The sequence below is a fragment of the Callithrix jacchus genome, chromosome 6 (genome assembly GCF_049354715.1).
Source record: "Callithrix jacchus isolate 240 chromosome 6, calJac240_pri, whole genome shotgun sequence".
NCBI lineage: Eukaryota > Metazoa > Chordata > Mammalia > Primates > Cebidae > Callithrix > Callithrix jacchus.
In genome coordinates this window covers 153,354,237-153,379,068 of record NC_133507.1, presented here as the reverse complement: position 1 = coordinate 153,379,068, position 24,832 = coordinate 153,354,237, and the positions used below count along the sequence as shown (strand labels likewise).

General features: G+C 41.8%; 1 protein-coding gene and 1 non-coding gene across 16 annotated transcripts in view; both read right to left on the bottom strand.

The window, feature by feature from the left end:
• DIS3L2 (DIS3 like 3'-5' exoribonuclease 2) overlaps nt 1-15,122 on the bottom strand; it is a 385,922-nt gene extending 370,800 nt beyond the window's left edge. For 12 of the 15 annotated variants that reach the window (XR_013519159.1, XR_004744905.3, XR_013519158.1 and 9 more), the window contains exon 1: nt 15,070-15,122. The gene's annotated coding sequence lies outside the window, so the exon portion shown is untranslated. Of the gene's footprint in view, nt 1-810 lie in introns of all 15 variants that reach the window. The other 3 variants (XM_054258039.2, XM_078328828.1, XM_078328827.1) reach the window with 2 other exon arrangements.
• LOC118154881 (U6 spliceosomal RNA) lies at nt 6,020-6,126 on the bottom strand. Its single transcript, XR_004745131.1, has one exon. It is a non-coding gene; the product is annotated as a U6 spliceosomal RNA (small nuclear RNA).
• Nucleotides 15,123-24,832: the final 9,710 nt, after the last annotated feature.

Sequence of the window (24,832 nt, the reverse complement as noted above, 5' to 3'; positions counted from 1 at the left end):
TAAAAAAAGGATATAAATTTTTAAAGGAAGAATTTCATCAATATTTTGTATGTTAAAAAATAAATTCCGCCAGGCACACTGGCTCACACATGAATCCCAGCACTTTGGGAGGCCACAGCATGATTCTTTTTAAAGGATATAGATGGCCTAGAGATGAGGATAATTCACCATCTTAAAAATGCAATGATCTGCCATAACAAGATGTCTTAGAATAAAAACCTCAATGATCATACAATGAACCATCTCTTTAATCACTGCCTCTCAAAGTGGAACAAATGAAACCTCTAGACAGGCCACATTCACAACTTTAAATCTCTTTAGAAATAGAATTACTCACTTCAAGGCATACAATTTAGTAACATTTGATCTTTTGTTTCTTAAAAGTGTTCAAATTTTTTTTACCTTTGTAATCAAACAAAATATATACATATACACATATTCATACATTTTTAATAGTAATGCCAGGTCTATTTAGATTTACTGATAAAAATAATTATACTTTTTCCTAAACAAATTTGGTTCAATGGGTCAAGAAGAGCAAACATTTCAGTATGGCCTAAGAACACCTAGGCTCCTTCTCCAGAACCTAGCCCTGCAGGGTTACACACATTTTGTATAATAATTACTGGCCCAACAACTGAATGTGACTGTCTCCCCGTAAACAGGTAAAACTATACCAGAGGACTTCCATTATGACAAATTCTGCCAGTGGCTCATTTCTTTTCCCTGTGTAAGATAAGCTGAGCATATAAAAAGTGTCACTTCATAAAACTTAGTATGACAGGTAAAAAAAACTCTCAAATTACTTACAAGATTGCAATTTAGGACACCTCAGTTATATCACAGCCAGCACAATCAACACTTAAAAGGCTTTTCCTATGATAGATGACAGATAGAAGGGAAAGCTACCCAGCTTGACTGAAAAGAAGTATAAAGGACAGAAGAAAAGAACGGAGAAGCAGCTCGAAAACCATACTCCTGATGGCTCATGACCATCCGGAGCCAGGGCTTCCCTAAAAGTAACCAAATGGAGCTCTACTGTCAGTGCTCTTTGGGAGGCCAAGGGGGGCAGATCACTTGAGGTCAGGAGTTCAAGGCTAGCCTGGCTAACATGGTGAAACCCTATCTTTATTGAAAATATAAAAATTAGGGCCGGGTGCAGTGGCTCAGGCCTATAATCCCAGCACTTTGGGAGGCCGAGGTGGGTGGATCACAAGGTCAAGAGATCGAGACCATCCTGGTCAACATGGTGAAACACCGTCTCTACTGAAAATACAAAAATTAGCTGGGCATGGTGGTGCGTGCCTGTAATCCCAGCTACTCGGGAAGCTGAGGCAGGAAAATCGCTTGAACCCAGGAGGCAGAGGTTGCGGTGAGCCGAGATGGTGCCATTACACTCCAGCCTGGGTAACAAGAGTAAAACTCCATCTCAAAAAAAAATATGTGTGTGTGTGTGTATATATATACACACACAAAAAAAAAAGAAAAAATTAGCTAGGCACAGTGATGCATACCTATAATCCCAGCTACTAGGGAGGCTGAGGCACCAGAATCACTTGAAACTGAGAGGCAGAGGCTGCAGTAATCTGAGATTGCACCACTGCACTCCAGCCTGGGCAACAGAGTGAGACTTTGTCTCAAAAAATAAAATTTAAAAATTAGCCAGGCATAGTACACATGCCTGTGGCCCCAGCTTTTTGGGAGGCTTAAGAGGATCACTTGAAAACATAAAAGAGACCTAAAAAAATAAACCCTGCTTTTGATTTAAAAAAAGACTCCATACTATAAAGATGCCAATTAAAAATGAGTTGAAAAAGTCAATGTGATCACAAATTCCAATCACGGCCTTTTAATAGAAATTAATGAGTTTTCCTCCTTCTTCCCCTTCCCCTTCCCCTTCTTCCCCTTCCCCTTCTTCCTCTTCCCCTTCCCCTTCTTCCCCTTCCTCCCCTTCCTTCCCCTCTTCTTCTTGTTCTCGAGAAGGGAGTTTTGCTCTTTTGTCCAAGCTGGAATGCAATGGCACAATCTCAGCTGACTACAACCTCCATCCTGGGTTCAAGCGATTCTCCTGCCTCAGCCTACCAAGTAGCTGGGATTACAGACTGGCACCACCACACCCAGCTAATTTTTTGTATTTTCAGTAGAGACGGGGTTTTACCATGTTGGCCAGGCTGGTCTCAAACTCCTGACCTTGTGATCTGCCTGCCCCAGCCTCCCAAAGTGCTGGGATTGCGGGTGTGAGCCACCATGCCAGACCTAACAAGCTTATCTTAAAAATGAAATGAAAAAAAAATGGGCAAAGGATCTGAATGACCATTTCTCCAGAGAAGATATAATTACAGCCAACAAGTTTATGGAAGGATGCTCAACATCATCAGTCATTAGGAAAACGTAAATCAAAACCACAAGAAGTACTACTAGTCACACTCACTACAAGTATTCCCTTTAAAATGGCTAACATTATTTTATGTGATTTTCACATTGATAAAAAGTAATTTTTTAAATCTAATGGAAGAAGAATGCACAAAATAGATGAGAAATGTTTGCAAAAGAGTAATGAGAAAAGACTTGCTCTATCAAATTGAAAAACATCCTATGACATACCAGTAATTAAAAGACTATCATATTTAACTGGAAATAGGCAAAGACATCATTAGAAGAAAACAGAGAGTCTAGAAACAGACCTTAACGGAAATTATTTTTCAAGTATTTCAAATCACTAGGAGGGAGAACCACTCAAATGATAATGGGAGAGCTGGCTATCTGAAGAAAAGTTAGATTCTTACTAGACATAAAAAATAAATTGCAGGCCAGGCTCAGTGGTGCACACCTGTAATCCTAGCACTTTGGGAAGCCAAGACAGATGGATCGCTTGAGCCAAAGAATTTAAGACCAGCCTGCGCAACATGGTGAAATCTCATCCCTACAAAAAATACAAAAATTAGCCAGGCATGAATGCCTGTAGACCTAGCTACTTGGGAGGCTGAGGTAGGAGGATCACGTGAGTTCAGGAGGTCAAAGCTGCAGTGAGCTGAGATCATGCTACTGTACTCCAGCCTGGGTGACAGAGTGAAACCCTATTTCAAAATAAAAAAGTAAATTAAATATATAAAATAAACTGTAGGTGGCTTAAAGTGCTAAATCTTGGAAATAAAATTATAAATACAGTAAGAATATAGAAAAAGTTGCTTAAATCCTAGGAGCAAAGAAAGTCTTCTTAGTTAAGACATAAAATACAGATGTCATAATAATAAAGTCTCAAAAAAAATTATAAAAAATCAAAAACTTCTGTAAGCCAAAAGGAATCATAAAGACACATCAATTGACTAGGAGAAAATATCTATAACACACAGGAGTTCAAGGATTAATATACAGAATATTATGAAGACCTACAATCAATATGAAAGAAGCAACCCAATTAAAACAAAATTGTAATTTTAAATTTAAAAACAGCTAAAAGATAGAAATATTCTAATTTAATTGCAGGTAAAGGAGTTATTCTACTTTAATTGGTCAATGTTTGCACATAGGCGTGGATATTCTCAAAGCTCCCTTCCCCTGGTGACTCTCATACACAGGGTAAAGAAGCACTAGGCCACACCTATTTGAGGAGCAGGAGGTGTCTCAGCCTGCCCAAGGTGAGGTAAAAGAGGAAAAACATAACGCCCCCTCGAAGGGCTCCTCTGCAATGGGATCCAGAGTGAGGGAGGGGGAGTGCATGGAGACAGAATGCCTTAAAGGAGAGTGGTTTCTTTTTATCCAGTCAGAAATCATTCTCTTTTACTTCCACAAGACTGAAACATATAAATTATATTCTCTGAGTCAAATAAGGGAAATTATTACAAAATAATCTTATACGTCTGTGTGCAAGCAGCCCACGATTATTTACAAAATCTGACCAAAGCAAACACATATGACATTATGGGAAGAAAGCAAATCGCAGAAAAACATCTGTACCGTGATTCCATTTGATTAATGTCAAAACATGTAAAATTAAACCACAGTTTAGGGATACGAATTATGTGGTTCAAGTATAAAGAAAGAACCCAAAATTCAGATTACCTCAGAAAGGGGAAAGGCACAGAGATCTTCAATGGCAACGATAATTCTTTTCCTTAATCTGGTGGTTGTGTACATCGAGTGTTCATTGTCCTGCTATTCTATACACCTTACACATATTTTGCATACTCTACTTTGTAACTTTCCAGTTACAAACAAATAAGGCTATGGAATGCATGTAAAAACATACATAGTCTTTTAATTCTAGACTCAATCTTTCCCACTGAAAATCTGCCAGGTTCTATCATGTCCTTCTATCACCTGTAGGAAGTCAACAGAAACCTTGATTTTCAGATTTTCTTCTGAAGTTGTATTAACAAGGAGACTCATGGAGGTAGGGCAGGGATATTTGTAAGGGCAATAGCTCCTGATCAAACACAAACCACTGACAATCACTTCAGACCAGAACACAAGAAAAAAGCAAAAAACATGTGCAACAAAATTAAAAGTATTGCAAGAAGAATGATCCAATTTTAACAGCTAGATATTTTTCCATTAATTATTTTCTAACTGATCAAAATTCCATGAAACCCATTTGAAATCTCAGCTTTCAATTCCTTTGAGATACAAATATTACAGTGAGTCCAATTGAGTATTTGCAGTGTCAGAGCAAATTCTGCATGTGGTGGGTAGTTCTGAGTTCAACGACAGTGTCACATGTATTCCTCCCTACTGGCCAGAAGTTTAGAAGTCCCCGAGAACCAGGCCTGGGCTCTGCCCACAACACTATCTTCTGAGTGTTCCTTTCATTAGCACAGTACAAGATCACACAATGACCCTTAAGCCGAAGCAGGATCCTGGATGCTTGAGAAAGTGGGATACTCTTTGGGTATGGTAAGCCAAAGGCTGAGAGAATCAATAAATTAATTAGCATAAAGTATGCTGACTTCTTTGGAAGGAATTTCATGAACACAGGACTTAAGACTTCTTATACAATAAACAATACAATCACAAGTGCTAATAAAGTGGAACTAAGGGTGCTACAGTATGAAAATGTTATCAATCAATCAATAAGCCTCCAAATTAATTACATGTAAGATTGTACAGACAGTCCCCAACTTATCATGGTTCAACTTATAGTTTTTGACTTTACAATGGTGCATACTCATTCAGTAAAATTGTACTTCAACGACCCATACAATCACTCTGTTTTTCACTTTCAGTATTTAATAAATTACATGAGGTATTCAACACTTTATTATAAAAAAGTCTTTGTGTTAAATGATTTGCCAAACTTTAAGCTACCATAACGCATTTAATGTAGGCTAAACTAAGCTATGACGTTCAGTAGGTTCGGTACAGTAAATGCATTTTCAATTTATTTTTACTTTTTTGAGAGAGTCTTGCTCTGTTGCCCAGACTGGAGTACAGGGGTGCAATTTCAGTTCACCACAACCTCCACCACCCAAGCTCAAGCAATCCTCCCACCTCAGGCCCCCAAGTAGCTGGGACTACAGGTGCGCACCACTATACTCAGCTAATTTTTCATATTTTCAGTAGTGACAGGTTTCACCATGTTGCCCAGGTTGGTCTCAAACTCCTGAGCTCAAGTAATCTGCCCACCTCAGCCTCCCAAAGTGCTAGGATTATAGGCATGAGCCACCACACCTGGCCCAATGTATGATATTTTCAACTTATGATGGGTTTATCAGGATGCAACCCCAGCAGAAGTCAAGAAACATCTGTATTAGGGAATTCAAGGAAATTTTAAAAGATACCTTCCCTGGAGCAGATGCGTACAGTAGTTAAATAGAAAAGACCTAGAAAAGAGTTGTAATATACACTATCAGGGTGATGGGTACACTAAAAGCCAACACTTCACCCCTACACAATCCATCCATGTAAAAAAAAGCCTCTTGTTCCCCTAAAACTATTGAAATAAAAACTAAATACATGCTCCACAATTTAATCCAACCTCCCTTATCATCTGCTTTCCATATTCATATTCACTTCTTTTTTTTTTTTAATGGAATGCTTCACGAATTTACGTGTCATCCTTGCGCAGGGGCCATGCTAATCTTCTCTGTAACGTTCCAATTTTAGTATATGTGCTGCCGAAGCGAGCACATCATATTCACTTCTTAAACAGGGGTGTGTGTGTGAGAAAGAGAGAGGAGAGAAAAAGAAAGTAAGAGAGAGAGAGAAAGAAGGAGGAGAGGGAATGAGAACGTAGAAATACGTGGGAATAAAGAATGGGAAAGTAGTAGTTTATTCCAGAACTGCACTACCTCAGGACCTCTAAGGGAGCTTTCTTTCTCTAAGCACATCCCTCTCCTCCCTCGCTCCCTCAAGCGTGCAGAACTGCTCTTCCTTCTTCTAACTTCGAGTCCTTCATCCCTCATCTCTTTTTTATCCTCTCAGTTGAGCAACCCCATTTCTGCTTTCCCTTCCCTGGATTCTTAGCCTCAAAGATATATAATACATAATAATAATATTGGAAAGAGGTTATGGAATCCTGTTTCAGCTGCCTCAGAGTCCAGAGCTTTTCAAGCTAGTGACCTCATTATTTTGCACAGAGTCCCCTGCAGGGCCTGGTTAGAGGTTTCCTACATTCCTTTAGCTTGGCACTCTGGCATGGGCATAGCCCAGGGACACATTCCAATTTCCTAAAGCTGAAAAGTCCCATCTGGGATTCTAAGATCTTTACTAAAACTAACCTTAATTGAATGCCATTCAAAAGTGTAAAAAGTAGATAAACCAGTTCAACTCTATGCCCAAGTATTTGTTAAATTATGGTGAGACAAATGATAAAACTACTCATTTTTCATTATTGTATTGTATTGTATTGAAGACTTTGCTTTATAAAAAGAAAGCAACCAAACTGACACAACAGACTGAAAGGCATATATGTTTTCTAAATAAATAAAATTATAATTACTTCTCTGAATACATCATCTTTTTTTTTTTTTTTCTGAGACAGTCTTGCTCTGTCATCAGGTGGCAGGCTGGAGTGCAGTGGCATGATCTCGGCTCACTGCAACCTCCACCTCCTGGGTTCAAACAATTCTCCTGCCTCAGCCTCCCCAGTCAGGACTACAGGCGCATGCCACCACACCCAAATAATTTTTGTATTTTTTAGTTGAGACAGGATTTCACCATGTTGGCCAGGATGGTCTTGATTTCTTGACCTCGTGATCCACCCGCCTCAGCCTCCCAAAGTGCTGGGATTACAGGCTTGAGCCACCACACCCAGCCTACATCATCTTATTGCACTTTTAAGAAATGATCTGTTTATTCTATTAGCCTAAAAGATCAGGTTATAATACATCCTTTTATCACATAATTTGAATTGCCTTATGTTCTGATAACACTTAGGATCAAGAAATATAAGCGTTATTGATTCTAACATCTCCAAACCCCAGCATTTCTAAGGAAATAAATACAGATAAGTTATATGTTCGAGGAGATCGCTATGTCAAAAACATTTTTTTAAAAAGAACTGCATTCCCTATGTTCAAGAAGAAAAAAGACTAAATGCTTTCTCCCTAAGAGAAGAAACAAGACAAGTAATCTGCTCTCATCATCTCTATTTAACATTGTACTGCGGATTGTAGCCAGTGCAATAACAAAAAGAAACAAAAGCCTGAAAAGAAGAATTAAAACTATTCACAGATGACATAATCTTTACATAGAAAATCTAATGGAATATATTAAAAAGCTCTAGGACACCAGGTGCAGTGTTTCATGCCTGTAATTCCAGTACATTGGGAGGCTGAGGCGGACAGATCACTTGAGGTCAGGAGTTCGAGGCCAGCCTGGCCAACATGGTGAAACCCGTCTCTTCCAAAACTACAACACTTAGTGGACACAGTGGCAGGTGCCTGTAGTCCCAGCTACTCAGGAGGCTAAGGCAGGAGAATCGCCTGAATCTGGGAGGTGGTGGTTGCAGTGAGCCAAGATTGCGCCACTGCACTCCGGCCTGGGTGACAGAGTGAGACTCCATCTCAAAAAAAAAAAAAAAAAAGGTCTAGGACTAATAAGAGCTGAGTGAGCTTAGCCAGATTGACAAAGAAGATTAATGTAAAAAATTAATCATATTTCTATATACTAGCAACAATCGGAAATACAAATTTCAAAAATATTATTTTTAATAGTGTATCATTCCATTCTCACACTACTATAAAGAAATACCCAAGACTGGGTAATTTATAAAGGAAAGAGTTTTAATTGACTCACAGATCCACATGGCTGAGAAAGACTTAGAAAATAATCATGGTGAAAGAGGAAGCTGGCATGTCTTACATGGCAGCAGGCAAGAGAGAAAGCATATGAGAACAGAAGAAAAACTACCATTTATAAAACCATCAGATCTTGTGAGAATTCACTATCATGAGAACAGTACGGGGGAAATCAGCCCCATAATCCAATCGCTTCCTTCCTCGACATGTGGGGATTACAATTCAACATGAAATTTGGGTAGGGACACAAAACCAAACCATATCAAACAGCATCAAAAACTATTAAATACTTAGGAATACTAAACACTGACAGTTTTCTTAAAGATCAAGCATATATCTATTATATGATCTAGTCATTCTACTCCCAGGTATTTAACCAAGAGGAATAAAAATATATGTCCCTACAAAGCCTTGTAAACAAATTTTTATGGAAACCTTATTTTTAATAACTAAAACCAGTAACAACCAGTGTGTCCATCAGCAGATAAACGTATTAATAAACTGAGGTACCTCCATACAATGCAATATTAAAGAGGAATCGACTAGTGATACAGTTAACAACAGAGATGATTACTCTCAACTATGCTGAGTGAAAGAAGCATAACTACATATTGTATAGTTTCATTTATATAAAATAAGAGGAAATTCTTGGAAATGAAAGTTAATGTAGAGTGATGAAAACATCAGTTGTCTGGGATAAGGGTCAGGGAGCCAGGGTTATGAAAACAGTTTTGGGCATAATATATACATTCTCTGTCTTGTTTGTAATGATAGTCTTACAAGTGCACATATGTCAAAGCTTAACAAATTGTACACTTTAAATATGTGCAGTTTATAACCTGTCAACCATACCTCAATAAATCGGCTTCAAAAATCGGTCTTAACCAATAATTGATAATCCTATAAAACACAAATTGGGCCCTAATTTATTTATTAAAAATTGTTCTTTGTTAATGATATGTATTTCAGTCATGAAAGTTATAAGGCATCCTTACTTGTAAAAAAGACTGATTTGAACTGGCAAAAATTCAGTAAAACAAAGGGAAAATAAATGCATTATTTCAAAAAAAATCTCAGAACAATTCATTTTTTTCATTTACAAAACCAAACTAAAATTTTTAAAAACATGTAAATTTCTGGAATTGTTTAATACTGTCCCATAGATAAAAGGATTAAACAAAAATAATAATAGCTCCTTCCTGGTATAACTGTTGCTAGAGTTCTGCATTAACCTTTTAAAAGTGATGAAAGCTAACCATGGCAGACATCTGAGAAAGAGGCAACTATTTCCCATGCGGAAAGCTGATCTCTTAAAAAAATGAAGTTAAACAGAAATGTTTGGGGCTTCTCTCTGAATACCTCAACACCCAGCTAATCACCACAAACCTTTCCTCATCAAAGCCCACTGGGAAATAAAAACAATCTAATTTCATTAGAGGAGGACCAAAAAAGAACTTATAATGCAGGATTCTTCAATTAGTATTATATAACTTCCTGTCTCCTCCTGATTTGGGTCACACAAGCTCTCAGTGTCTACTTTACTGAGGGCAGGTACTTCATCAGCCCTTCTCCCCTGTCCCATGATTTCATCAGAGACAATTTAAAGGTACTTTGCACCACATGAAGTCCCTTCCTACCAATGTGACCACTGTCTCGTCTGCCACCATTAGTGCATCCCAGAGGCAGCCTGTTATTGGGGCAAGTAAGGAATCAAAAGTAGATGAATTAACAGTTGACTACACTTGATCAAGTCTTGCCTCAACATAACCAGTCACAAAATAACTACTCTAAGACATCAAGTTTTTGCTATGGTTCCAAATAAAATGCCTCTTACATGATAAAAACATCAAATCCTTCTACTTCATGTTACATGACAAAAAGGAGCATCTTGTGCCATTCTACCAACACCCTCAGTTTAATAAAGACAACAAGAATTCTGGGACAAGTGCAGTGGTTTATGCCTGTAACTCCAACATTTGAAAGGCTGAGGCAGGAGGATCACTTGAGGCCAAGAGTTTCAGACAAGCCTGAGCAACATAGCAAAACCCTGTATCTCCAAAAAAATAAAAAAAGTTTTTTAACTAGCTGGGTATAGTGGCTCATGCCTGTAGACCCAGCTACTCAGGAGGTTCAGGTGGGAAGATCACTTGAGCCCAGGAGTTCAAGGTTACAGTGAGCTATGATCATATCACTGCTCTACAGCCTGGGCAGCAGAGTGAGATTCTGTCTCAAAAAGTCTGAATGCAGTGGCTCATGTCTGTAATCCCAGCACTTCAGAGGCCAAGACAGGAGGATGGCTCGAGGTCAGGAGTTCAAGACCAGCCTGGACAACATGGTGAAACCCCATCTCTACTAAAAATACAAAATATTGGCCAGGCATGGTGGCATGTGCCTGTAGTCCCAGTAACTCAGGACACTGAGGCTGGAGAATAGCTTGAGCCCAGGACGTGGAGGTTGTAATGAGCTGAGATAGCACCACTGCACTCCAGCCTGCACAATGGAGTAAGTCTCCATCTCAAAAAAAAAAAAAAATGAATAATAATAATTCTGGTCAAGTCTCCACTTCCTTGACATCACCAAAAATAGCATAGATGGCCAAACCTCAGAGGGATCTATCCACTCATTCCAGGTAGTCTTACTTATATTCATGCTCAATAGTATTTCATTTCATAGCAACTCCTCCTGTAAAATAAAAAAGTTTTTGAAGGGTAAAATAAAACTACAGGCTAGGTGTGGTGGCTCACATCTATAATCCCAGAACTTCGGGAGGCTGAAGCGGGAGGATCACTTGAGCCCAAAAGGTTGAAGCTGCAATGAGGCGTGATCTCACCACCGCACTCCATCCCGGGCAACATGGGTTTGCTTCGACTAAAACACTGTTCTCTTCCTGTGCATCTTGCAGATCTCACTTAAAATGTCATTTCTGTGATTTCCCTAAAACACTTGTCACAGCCATAGTTTTGCATTTGTGTGGTTGAGTATCATCTACTAAGGACGGGGATCATATATGCATTCACGCTCCCCCATCTCCAATATATTTGTTGAATAAGTGAATAAATGACCACTAAGTCTATAAAAAAGCAACAAAACATCTTTTAAGAGGACTTAAGAGTTTGGTCATCTTCACAAATGTATCTCTGGTGGATGCCCAAAGCAATTGAGCCCCCTTATTAAACTCAAAAACAAAAAAGGCTCAGATTTATAAATAAATTGCTCTGGCTTTCAATGTCTCAAGGCAAATGCTGAGCATCAAAGGCTGATAGGCTAAACACACACATCCTCCATATATAGTGCACACCTACTGGTTACTAAGTAATTGTTGTTTTTTGGTATTTCCTGATATAGTTAATGCTACATAGGAAGCACTTCAGAAATATCAGTCAAATAAATAGAGAGCAACATTTCACAAGACTCTTGAGCATGACTGAAACAATAACTATACTTCAATTGTGCATTTGGTGTTGGTATAAACCTAACATCAAATGCAGAACAAAGAATCTCTAAAGGCAAAGCCCTGTATTAGTAGGTTCACTATCTAAGATCTCAAACAGGAAAAATGTCCTCTAGATTTGCACTAAGACTATTTGGTAGAAATAGATCACAAATCAAGTGACCTGAGAGCATTAAATAAGACCTTCAAAATGCCACATGGAACATTTTCCCAAACTCTTAAGAATATAAGGCAAGGAATTAGGACTTCCTATCCCCTCCAATACAAATACAAATTATATCTGTACTTCAGAGACAAATCAAGTCCCATTTAACCCATAAATGATTTCTCCACTCTCTGACCTACTACAGCACTTAATATCTCTACCAAATATTTTGCATTTAAACAAATGTCCATTTTACTGCTTTCCTAACAATTTCATGTGTGCAGTCTTTTATTTCTTTTATATCCTTTAAAGTATATAATGCTATAGATGCTTAATATTTATTAAATTGAAATGAAATTATAATTTTGAATTATGAATTTGGTACAGAAACTCCCGCATTTTATTCCCAAATAATGTCATTTCCAAAAATGGTTCACATGCCTCAGTTTTAGCTCCATCATCATCAAATGAAAAATAAAGTCATTATCCAACCATGTTCAAATAAGGCTTACAGTTTCCTTAGTACCACTCATTCAAACTCAATCAGGAGAGGTTTTCCAGTGCCATAGTGTTTTTTGAAGTGTAAGTCTGGGCTATTAACAACACTCTTCAATGTAGCAAATTTCATTTGAAATATTTCTCAAACCTAGTCAGGCCCAGGAAGATCTCCTTTGGCAGAAAAACTGGAAGACACAAAATCTAACCTACAGAATATACTAACCACACCTCAGTCACAACTGGAAAGCAAATTCCCCAGATAAGAATAAATTCAAGATGTACAACTAAGTAAGTCTCACACCTACGGAACAATGGAACAGAAGAGAAAACTCAGAAACAAAGTCCCACACCTACAACCATCTGATCTGCAACAAGCTGACAAAAACGAGCAATTTTTTTAAATGTCAAATAGGGAAAGGGACTCCCTATTCAATAAATGGTGCTGGGATAACTGACTAGCCATATGCAGCAGAATGAAACTGGATCCTTATATTTCACGATATACATAATGGGTTAAAAATTTAAATGCAAAGACCTCAGCCAGGCACAGTGGTTCATGCCTGTAATTTCAGCACTTGGGGAGAATGAGGCAGGTGGATCCCTTGAGCCTAGGAGTTAGAGACCAGCCTGGGAAACATGGTGAAACCACATCTCCACAAAAAATACAAAAATCAGCCAAACGTGATAGTGCACAGATGTAGTCCCAGCTACTCAGGAGGCTGAGGTGGGAGGATCACTTGAGCCAGGGAAGTCGAGGCTGCAGTGACCTGTAGTCACACGACTGCACTCCAGCCTGGGTGACAGTGAGACCCTGTCTCAAAATAAAAGACTATAAAATCCTAGAAGAAAACCTAGGAAACACACTTCTTGACACTGACCTTGGCAAATTTTTGGCTAAGTCCCCAAAAGCAACTGCAGCAAAAACAAAAATTGACAAGTTGTAACTAAACTATAAAGCCTCGAACAGCAAAAGGAATTACCAACAGAGTAAACAGACAACCTACAAAATGCGAGAGAATATTCACAAACTATGCATCTGACAAAGGTCCAGTATCAAGAATCCACATGTAACTTAAACAACAAGCAAAAAACATAAAAGCCCATTTTTTAATTGAATTTTATTTTATTTTATTTTTTGAGACGTAGTTTCGCTGTTGTTACCCAGACTGGAGTGCAATGGCACCATCTCGGCTCACCGCAACCTCCGCCTCCTGGGTTCAAGCAATTCTCCTGCCTCAGCCTCCCGAGTAGTTGGGACTACAGGCGCGCACCACCATGCCCAGCTAATTTTTGTATTTTTAGTAGAGACAGGGTTTCACCTTGTTGACTAGGATGGTCTCCATCTGCTGACTTCGTGATCCACCCGCCTCGGCCTCCCAAAGTGCTGGGATTATAGGCGTGAGCCACCACGACCGGTCAAGCCCATTTTTTAAAATAGGCAAAAGACATAAACAGACACTTCTAAGAATAACCACCCCCCCCCAAAAAAAAAGACCCAAACATACAAGAAACCAACAAATAGATGAAAAAAATGCTTATATCAGAAAAATGCCAATCAAAACAACAGTGAAATATCATCTCACACCAGTCAGAATGGCTATTATCAAAAAGTCAAAAAACAACAGATGCTGGTGAGGCTGTAGTGAAAAGGGAACACTTACACACTGTTCAAATGTAAATTAGTTCAGCCACTGTAGAAAGCAGTTTGGAGATTTCTCAAAGAACCTAAAGAGCCACGATTTCACCCAGCAATCCCATTGCTGGGTATAGAACCAAAGGAAAACAAACGAGTATACCAAAAAGACATAGGCCCCTGTATGTTCACGGCTGAGCTATTCACAATAGCAATGACACGGAATCAACCTAGATGACCATCAATGGCGGACTGGACAAAGAAAATGTGGGTGTACACCATGGAATACTAAGCAGCCACAAAAAAGGAGGAACTCACGTCCTTTGCAGCAACATAGATGGAGCTGGAGGCCATAATCCTAAACAAATTAGCACAGGGACAGAAAACCAAATACCACGTGTTCTCACTTATAAGTGGGAGCTAAACATTGAGCACACATGGACATAAACACTGTGGACTACCGGAGGGAGGGGCGAGATGGCGGATGTGGGTTTAAAACTACCTACTGTGTACTATGGTCACTACCTGGGTGCAATATACCCATGTAACTAACCTGCATGCGTATCCCCCATATCTAAAATATTTTTAATTATATTTTTTTAAAAAGAGTCTCTACGATCAATAAAGCAGATAAAGTGTATCACTGTGGAAAGAGCAAGCGTCAAGAATAATGCTATAATTAAACGGCTGCTGTTCAAGATCCCTGAGGCACCCCATCCCTGCCAGTGCTGAACATCTCGATCAAGACCCCTGAGAACCGCGTCCACAGGTGACCCAAGCCTCGGAAAGCAACCTCGCTATAGCAACAGGCTCTAATGCTGGTCTCGCTCCCCTCACACCATCCTAGGGTACAAGGGCCCAGGCGCTACGAGCACGGCTTGGGAGGCCGGTTCCGTCAAGAGCAGAGTGGGGAGCGGCGGACACTGACTGAGATGCGAGACAGGGGAGATGCGTAGGCCGGGGAGCAACGACAGAGGCGGAAGACGTTCGTCTCCGGCCGCCGCCGCAGGTGCCTGGCGAAGCGCCGCGGAACCTCCCAGAGGCCAGACCCCGGGTCGCCCTCGAGGCGGTCGTGCAGTAGCCGGGAGGCGAGTGAGGGTCTCACCTTTTCTCCCCGGAGGTCGGCGCCGCCGCAGTCCCGCAGTTGCTAAGGAGAATGCTCTTCCGGGTCACGGGCGCGGTAGAGAGCGACGGTGGCCGGGTGGGGCCAAGAGCGACGAGCGAGGGGTGTGTGATCCGCGGCGGGTCTGGTAGTTGGCTTGGCTGCTCAGCCGCGGCAAGGGCGAAATGGCCGGGCCAGGGGCCTCTGCGCCTTCTCCGGCCTCACTCGCGGGGACAACTCGCTGCAACCGTTGGCTCCCAGTGGGCGGCCTCTGAGACGTCTTGTGCCGGGCCCCTCTCCCACCGGCGGGAGCCTTCCAGATCCGGCTCCTGAACCCCGGGGCTCTGCTCCACCCGACCAGGTCTTGCACTGCAGACGCCGCCGGCCCCTTTCCTGTTACATGGCTTTGCCCATTCTTTCATTTACTCATTGCTCATTTATTGAACAATTGCTCAGGGCGAAGTGCAGTGCTGGCACTGAGGATACGGAGATGGGCAACCCCCGCGTGGTCCCTGCCCTCAAGATGCGTGGCTGACGGCAGAGCAGGCAGACGGCGTCCCGCACGCGAGGATGATTGAAGGAAAAGAAAGAAGAGGAGCCTGCCCAAGAGGCCCATCCCGACAAGGGTGGGAAGCAGCTAATGATGGAGACGTCAGCCTAGTAGAAAGGGTAGGGAAGAGGGTTTCAGGTGAGAGAGGAAGCGTAGTTGAGAAAGCCCTGACAGTTCAGTGTGGCCCGCCCAGGGACGTGTGTGGAGAGGAGACAGTCGCTAGGCACCAGACTTAGGAAACCAATATTGTAGATGTGAGCAAAGGAAAAGGAACCCGCAAAGAGCAGCCAGAACGTTTGGAAGAGCACGAGAAGAAAGAAAGTCAGAAAGAAAGAAAGACGGCTGCCATTCTCAAGCTATAGAAATCAAGTGTCCATTGGTGATCATAGAAAAATCAAACTTCCAAGACCAGCCTGGCCAACATGGGGAAATCCCGTCTCTACTAAAAATACAAAAATTTGCTTGGCGTGGTGGCTAGCACCTGGAATCCCAACTACTTGGGAGGCTGAGGCAGGAGAGTTGCTTGAACCCTAGAGGGGGAGCTTGCAGTGAGCCGAGATCATACCACTGCATTCCAGCCTGGGTGACAGAACAAGAGTCTGTCTCAAAAAAGAAAAAAAAAGAGAGAGAGACAGACTACTTAATTAACGATATTTTGCAAACCGTTTTGTTAAAGTATAACCTGGTATTGCTAAAAGGCAATTGTTAGACAAACCTGGGGATAAGATGAGGCTATGGTGGAATGCAGACTTCCCTTCTATTTTGTGGTGATGACAGTGTTCTAGAATTGATGATGAAATGGTAGTACAACTCCAGGGTGAGCCCTTGGAGTTCCGATGCACAGGTGTGCCTGCTTCCCACCGTCTTAGGTTGATCCTTCTCCTTCCCCACGTGTTCCTCGCCCCTTCCCCCAGACACACAGCTCTGTGTTCGCCATGGCAAAGCCATCCTGGCTACAAACCACCCTTGAGGTAGAGCTGGTGAGATGACTGTTTTGAGGAGCCCAAGAGAGACAAGCTACATTTAAATTGTTAGGAAGTGTTTGCCTACAAGGATTTCTTAAAACTCTTTCTAGACACACCTCAAGGGAAATATTTTCTCCTCTCACCTCTTATCAACAGATGGTCAGTAAATTGAACACACTTTGCTCTGAATATGAGAGCTGCCCTTGAAAAGCTATCAGGCAGCCCCAGTAAGCAGGCGAGAACCTGGTGAGAGACTAAAATGCGCATGAAACAATTCAGCAGCTGTCTGGCTCTTGCTCTAAACTCATAACTGCTTTCTCCGTCTTGGGAGAAAACCTCATTTGGGCCCCCAGGTATCCATAGTGTGAATTTCAGCAGTTTTGGGTGATCTTTGGAGGCTTGCTTGTCACATCTTTATGTAAGGGTTTGGTAGACCAGGTGGTTTCAATAAGCACAACAGACACATCTGGTACACCTTTGTTAACCTCCCCAATGTACATGACGTAGACATTTTACTGAGTATAAACCCAGGTTTGAATTCTAGTTCTGCCATTCCTTGGGCAAATTACTCAACTTCAGTGTGCTTCAGTTTCCCTATCTATAAAATGGGAATGAAAGTAGTCATTAGGATTAAATAAGTTAATAACCAGTGGCTAAGTAAGCACTTAGGATAGCACCAGCATACAGTAACATGCTACAGGGATTCTTTTTAACATCCAGTTTGATAAATTATTCCTTCTGATTTCCCTCTACACTTTATTCTTCACTGATAATGGAAGGAATGATTTATCAAATTTAATCATATATATATATACTCAAGAAAATAAAAACATAGACCAGTTGTTTATTACATGGCTTACACCTGTAATCCCAGCACTTTGGGAGGCCAAGGCAAGCAGATCACTTGAGGTCTGGAGTTCAAGGCCAGCCTGGCCAACATGGCAAAACCCCGTCTCTACTGAAAATACAAAAAGAATTAGCGAGGTGTCATGGCACACACCTATAATCCCAGCTACTCTGGAGGCTGGGGCACAAGAATTGCTTGAACCCAGGAAGCAGAGGTTGTGGTGAGCCAAAATCATGCCACTGCACTCCAGCCTGGCAGCAGAATGACATGTCTCAAAAAATAATAAAAATAAAATAAAACCGTATATCCCCCCATTCGAAAATGTGTACATACCTGCCATAGCAGCATCATTCATAACAGCCAAAAAGGAGAAACGACCCAAATGTCCATCAGCTAACAAAAAGGTAAACAAAATGTGGTGTTATTCATATAGCGGAATATTATTTGGGCATAGAAAGAAACAAGTTCCTGATACATGCTACAACGTGGGTAACTCTTGACAACACTGTACTAAGTAAAAAGCCAGACACATAAGGCCACATATACCGTATGATTCCATTTATATAAAAGGCCCAGAAAAGGCAAATCTATTGACACAGAAAGTAGATTAGTGTTACAAAGGCCTGGGGAGTGGGGATTAGAGGTTGACGGTTAAGGGGTACAGGGTTTCTTTTCAGGGTGATGAAAATGTTCTAAAATTGATTATGGTGATGGTAGCTCAACTCTGTGGCTAAACACCATTGAATTCTGCATTTTAAGGGGGTGAATTATGTAGTATATGAATTATATCTCAAAAAGGTGTTACAAAATAAATTTACTTTTTTTCAAAACAGGTGAAAAGTGTGTGTGCGTGAAGTTAATTTTTTTTTTTTTAGTTAATTTATTTTAACCCTCAATCCACTGTATTTACTGATCCTTACAAAACTATGACACTAAAAGTTTATTTTCATGCTGACCTTTAATATGGGATCTGAAACAAAATGTTCAACTAGATTCAACAAATTTGGAAGAGTTGGTTCTTTGTTGAATAAATATTTCCACCTTTCTTTTTTCTTTTCTTTTTTTTTTTTTTTGTTTTTTTGTTTGTTTTTTGAAACGGAGTTTCACTCTTGTTACCCAGGCTGGAGTGCAATGGGGCGATCTCAGCTCACCGCAACCTCCGCCTCCTGGGTTCAGGCAATTCTCCTGCCTCAGCCTCCCGAGTAGCTGGGATTACAGGCATGCACCACCATGCCCAGCTAATTTTTTGTATTTTTAGTAGAGACGGGGTTTCACCATGTTGACCAGGATGGTCTTGATCTCTTGACCTCGTGATCCACCCGTCTCGGCCTCCCAAAGTGCTGGGATTACAGGCTTGAGCCACTGCGCCCGGCCATATTTCCACCTTTCAAGTGACTTTATCCTTTCCAGAGATATAAAGTTGTTCAAGGCATTGACTTAAAATAAAAATCTTGAGGGAAACCCAAGTATTCTTATGAAGAAAGTTTCATGTGAAACTCAAAGCACACAACCAGATAAAGTGAATTTTCACTGTGAGCCCCCATGCACTCATGGCTGGCTTTAGTACCTCCAGCCTTGCAGCCCCAATGTCTGAGGTGGCCCTAGCCCCTAGCTCTGCCAGTCTGGCCACAGTGAAATCTCCCCGGGAGCCTCAGAAACAGTCCCTATGTCTCTGGTGCTGCTCTCCGCTGCCACCCCAGAGACTAGCCCCTCCCTCAGTGGTCCCTTAGGTGAAAGGGCAATGAGAGGCAGCCTGCCACCATTTCCAGGGTGTCCTGAGAAAGCATCAGGACGTCAGGGCAGCACAGCCTTCCTCATTCACACTCAGGGCACCCAGAGCCTGCCCATGGAGCCACAGTCACAAGTAGGGAGTGGGCACCTCCCCATGAGGAGTGGATCCCCTAGACTGGGGTGAAGAGAAACACCAGTGCTGGCCATGAGTGAAGCTCCCTGTGCTGGTTGTTCTCCACTTTTCCCTTCACCCCCAAATTCACTCTCTTTATTTTCTGCCCTGCATAGCCATGATTTCATTGGGGGTTGCTTTCAGTGGTTATAGCCCCAGCAGGAGGCTCTGCTATCCCATTCTCAGCTCTCTGCCACAATCCTCTATTTAGTTCTCATATCACACAAATAGTCCCATCACTAAACTCCCAGTAAAACCCTCTGAGTTGCCACAATACTGACTCCAACGCCTCTCCCCACCAAGACTCTTGGGGAATCCTAAGATAGAGAAGTAGCTCCCCAAAATGATGAAATTGACTATTCTATCATTAGGACAGCTGAAGGCTGAGCCACATTTAATCTGGTTTGGAAAACTTTTTTAAGGTGTCATTCTTTTTGCCTTAGTGCTGCTGAGCAAACCCATACTGTGATGCAAGTGTGGACCTCTGTGTGTAATAGGGCTGCCTATCACCTGTCCACTGGAAGTCCTTGTGTATTCGCCCTCATTTTGAAGAGAGTTTAGATGCATATGACCATTGATCACCTTGATTAAAGCTCCCTTGGCTACTCCATCCAGAGCATGGCACTGGCCCCTCCTCTCAGTCCCCCAGTAGAGCAAAGGCCAGATTCTCACAGGTGCCTGAGACCACAGGGACGCACAGCACAGGTAACAATGTCACTGCACATGCCCAGACCCGGCTCAGGCTGCTACTGGGGAAGCACCTGTTTCCTGATGGCCAGAGGCAGCTCACTGCTCCCTCTGAAACTGCCCCAGTGCTCCCCTTATGGCAAAGCCAGGCCCCACTGACCCAACCATCAGCTCCAGAGAGAGGATCTTTTTCTGCCATCTTTATCAAAGGCCCCACCCTATTCTTCCTGCCCCAGGACATTATCTGACAGTGGAAAAACCAGGGCATGCGGGACCAGGATGGGGTTGGCTTCTCTGATCCCATTAAAGTAATCTCAATATATCACAAGATCTAAGTTATTCACATTCATCTGTGGTCAGTTCACTATATTTTAGTAAAAATGCGGAAGCAACCTACAAGTTCATCAATAGGGAAGTGACTATTTAAATAAATGATGAGACCTTCATTCAACAGAGGCTGCTACAAAACCATGCTATAGTGCAATTGAATTGTATTATTCAAATAAATGGATGTTTATGTGTTTATATACATAGAAAAATATCTGCAAGGATATTAACCAAAATACGAATAGTGACTGTCTCATGGTGGTGGGCCTTGATGTATTCTCCCTCATATTCAGTTGTATCATTTATGTTATCAGTATTTTTTTTTTTTTTTTGAGACAGGGTCTCACTGTTGCCCAGGCTGGAGTGCAATGGCACAATCTCCAGTTAGTGCAACCTCTGCCTCCCAATCTCAAGAGAGCCTCCCAACTCAGCCTCCTGAGTAGCTGGAACTACAGTTTCACACCACCATGCCCGGCTAATTTTTGTAATTTTTTTTTTTGGTAGAGATGGGGTTTCATCGTGTTGAAACCCAGGCTGGTCTCGAACTCCTGGGCTCCAGCAATCTGCCTGCCTTGGCCTCCCAAAGTGCTGGGATTATAGGCAAGAGCCACCATGCCCAGCCCTGTATTATCTGTATTCTAATGATTATGTGATAGCTTTCTTTTAAATGATTCAGGAAATGATCAAGAAAACAGATTTTTAAGAATTTTCTGCTCAACCTTATCTTAACATGAGAAATCTTCACATGAACTTGGTAATGCAGCCAAAGTTACATCTTAGCCAGGAAAAAGCTATTTTTTAAAATTAGAATAAAATAAAGTAAGGCCAGGCATGGTGGCTCATGCCTGTAATCCTAGCACTTTGGGAGGCCAAAATGAGTGAATCGCCTGAGCTCAGGAGTTCAAGACCAGCCTGGGCAACACAGTGAAACCCCATCTCTACTAAAATACAAAAAAAAAAATAGCCAAGTGTGGTGGTGCACACCTGTAATCCCAGTTACTTGGGAGGCTGAGGCAGAAGAATTGCTTGGACCCAGGAGGCAGAAGTTGCAGTGAGCCGAGACACTGCGCTCCAGCCTGGGCAACAGAGTGAGACTACATCTCAAAAAATAAAATAAAGTAAAACCTTTCATATTTTAAAAAATCTAGTTATAATACTTGAGGCCTGCTCAGTGGGCTGGAACCTGAGAAGTCATCCCCCACCATCCCCTGGTGAGGAAACTAAATTGCTTTCTGTGGAATGATCAGCTGCCCCAAGGTGCTGCTCCCGGTTCTGGAGCCAGCCCATCTGGGTTTAATCTGTCTTAGCCACTTAACAAATTGGGATCTAGGGCAAGTTACACAGGACACAGAAGGTCACTTTATATTGTTAAATATAAAAGGTGAAGGAAGACATAACAGTACTGCATTGGGTAGGTCTCTGGTTGCAAGCAACGGAAACCCAATTCCAATCTGCTTAAGCACAAAGCAAGCAGAGTGGTCCTTGGCTCAACAAATTGACATGACAGGAGTATGAACTCAGAGACTTAATATAGCCATAGGCAGCTCCAGGCCAACCACCTGTACATTACAAGAAAGAGATTTCATCCTTGCCAGCTCCACAGAGAGAAAACAAATCCCTGGAAGTTCTTTAATGGGCTGGCTTGGATCACATGCCCATCCCTGAACCAACTGTATAGCCAGGGGGTGCAGCCCATTGTAAACACCTGTTCTTCCCTTCCCAACACACTTTTCCCTCATCCTTTTGTTAACAGTAATCAATTCTCGTCTAGAGACTCATCCTTTCCTCAACCTCCAGGATTCTGCTGAGGCAGGCAATCTCCATCTTTCACCTCTGGGGCCCCAGAGATTGATGCTTGAGCTAAGTCTAGCCGATCTATGAAAAACCATCCCCCTGGCCACAGTGACTGGACAAGTCAAAAAAGTCAAACAAGGCCAACAAGGCCAGTCGGTCCTTCCATAAGATTCTGTCTAGACATTAGAAGAAGACATCTGGGAGCATCACCCTCCCTGCCTCCGTGCATTACCACATGAAGGAAGACGCTCTGTAGGAGGAGGAAAGACTAAGGCCATCACATGGAGGCAGAGAAGTTACTGGGAGTAAGGGAGAGGCTCAACATCACTTGAGTCACTGAATCTGGTGGCCTCTGAGCCAGCAAATAGCCCCCAGCCTGGACTTCCTTGTAGCTGGAGTTACTTTTCTGTCATTGACTAACTGGGGGCTTGGTTCCGGCCAGATCTAGGTCATGTGTCTGTGTCTATAATAAAAGAGATGGGTTATTGGGATTGGTAGGCCACAGTAAAACAGGGTTAGAGTGGAGGGAGAGTTCCCAAAAGAAGTCGGTGCTGCACAGGAGAAAGCAATAATAACATCCAGACAAGTATTAAAACAGTCAGTTACCAAATAAATGGGGTTTTATCCAGTTCTATTAGGCTTTGCAAATCAATTGCCAAAAAAATAAGTATGCAGAAAATAGTTAGGAAAGCTGCATATATTAAACTTTGCATGCTACAAATAATTGTCATATTTTTAATGCATATGAGATATTTATAAGAACAATATATATTCAGGCACAAAAGAAAATCTGGCCGGGGATGGTGACTCATAGTTAGCCTGTAATCCTAACACTTCTTCGGGAGGCCGAGACAGAAGGACTGCTTGAGCCCAGGCGTTCAAAACCAGCTTGGACAACAGAGTAAGATCCTTGTCTCTACAAAAAAAATAAATTAAGGCTGGGTGTGGTGGCTCACACCTGTAATCCCAGCACTTTGGGAGGCTAAGGCAGGCAGATCACCTGTGGTCAGGAGTTCGAGACCAGCCTGGCCAACTCGGTGAAACCTCATCTCTACTAAAAATACTAAAACTTAGCCAGGTGTGGTGGCAGGCCTGTACTCCCAGCTACTCAGGAGGCTGAGGCAGGAGAATTGCTTGAACCCGTGAGGCAGATGTTGCAGTGAGCCAAGATCACACCACTGCACTCCAGCCTGGGTGACAGAGCAAGACTCCATCTCCAAAAAAAAAAAAAAGTAAATTTAAAACAAATTCGCTGGGTGTAATGGTGCTCGGGTATAGTCCCAGGTACTTGGGAGGCTAAGCCGGGAGGACTTGAGCCCAGGAGGTTGAGGCTATGGTGAGCCGTGATCGTACCACTGCATTTCAGCCTGGGGGAGAGAGTAAACCCTATCTTAAAAAAAAAAGAAACAGAAAATCTCAAAAAAGTTCAAATCTCGTAAATATTACAGTTTGAATATCCCTAATTCAAAACTTCAAAATCCAAAATGCATAAAATCCAGAACTTTTTGAGCACCAACATGACGCTCGAAGGAAATGCTTATTGGAGCATGTTGAATTTCAGATTTTTGGATGAGGGATCCTCAGCTAGTAAGTGTATAATGCAAATATTCCCAAAACCAAAACATCCAAAATTAAAACATTTCTGATCCAAAACATTTGGGATAAGGGATATTCAAACTGTATAAGTTATACCATCTGACCTCAATACGATAATGTTAAAAACCCATAATAAGAGTTTAATGAGACAGGGCACGGTGGCTCACGCCTGTAATCCCAGCATTTTGGGAGGCCGAGGCAGGTGGATCACTAGGAGGTGAAGGTCGTGGTGAGCCGAGATTGCGCCACTGCACTCCAATGGATCGAAACTCCATCTCAAAAAAAAAAAAAAAAAATTTAATGAAAATGAAATGCAACTAGTTAAAATTAAAATTACTGTTATAAAAGTGTATAAAGTAAAAATAGCATTTATATAAGTAAGTGACTGTGTGGGGGATTTTTTATTTTAAGGCAAAACCAGGGGAAATACCTACCAGTCTACAGAACACGTGCAGTAGCTCTCAAAACTTTATGGAAGAGCAAAACATACTTACCTGGGTTGAATATTTATCATGAATCAAGTTAAAATAAAATGATGAAAGAAGCAATTATCACTACATCATATGGGAAATGGGTAATAGTCACAGGTGAGTAAGAGATCTTTACTCACCACTTACCACAGAACATTCCAGACAGGTTAAAGTTAAATCCACACATGCACACACACACAACCATTTTTTAAAACCACAACAGAAGAATATAAAAGCATATGCTTCCCCATCTACCGAGACACTGGTGTCAGGGTGAAGTGTGGGTTTCAGGGCAGACAGACTTCTGAGTTTCAGTCCCACCCGTGGTGCTTACTCAAGTACTTAACGTTTCTGAGCTTAGTCTCCCATCTGTGTAAGGTAGGTGCAAACACCCAGTCCGCAAGAATGAAAGGCACTTTGTGGTGCCTCTGGAGCCTCTGTTGTGTACTCGCTGGGCTGGGTACTAGGCAGCAGGGCAAAACAAACAAGGTCTCTGCTCTCCAGGAACGAACAGCCCAGGAGAAAGGCCTGAGCCAAGTGACCACACACACATGTAGTCCGAGAAAAGTGCAGGAGGCTGTGAGAACTCAACACAGCTCTAAAACGTGTAAACATCTGATATGAGCG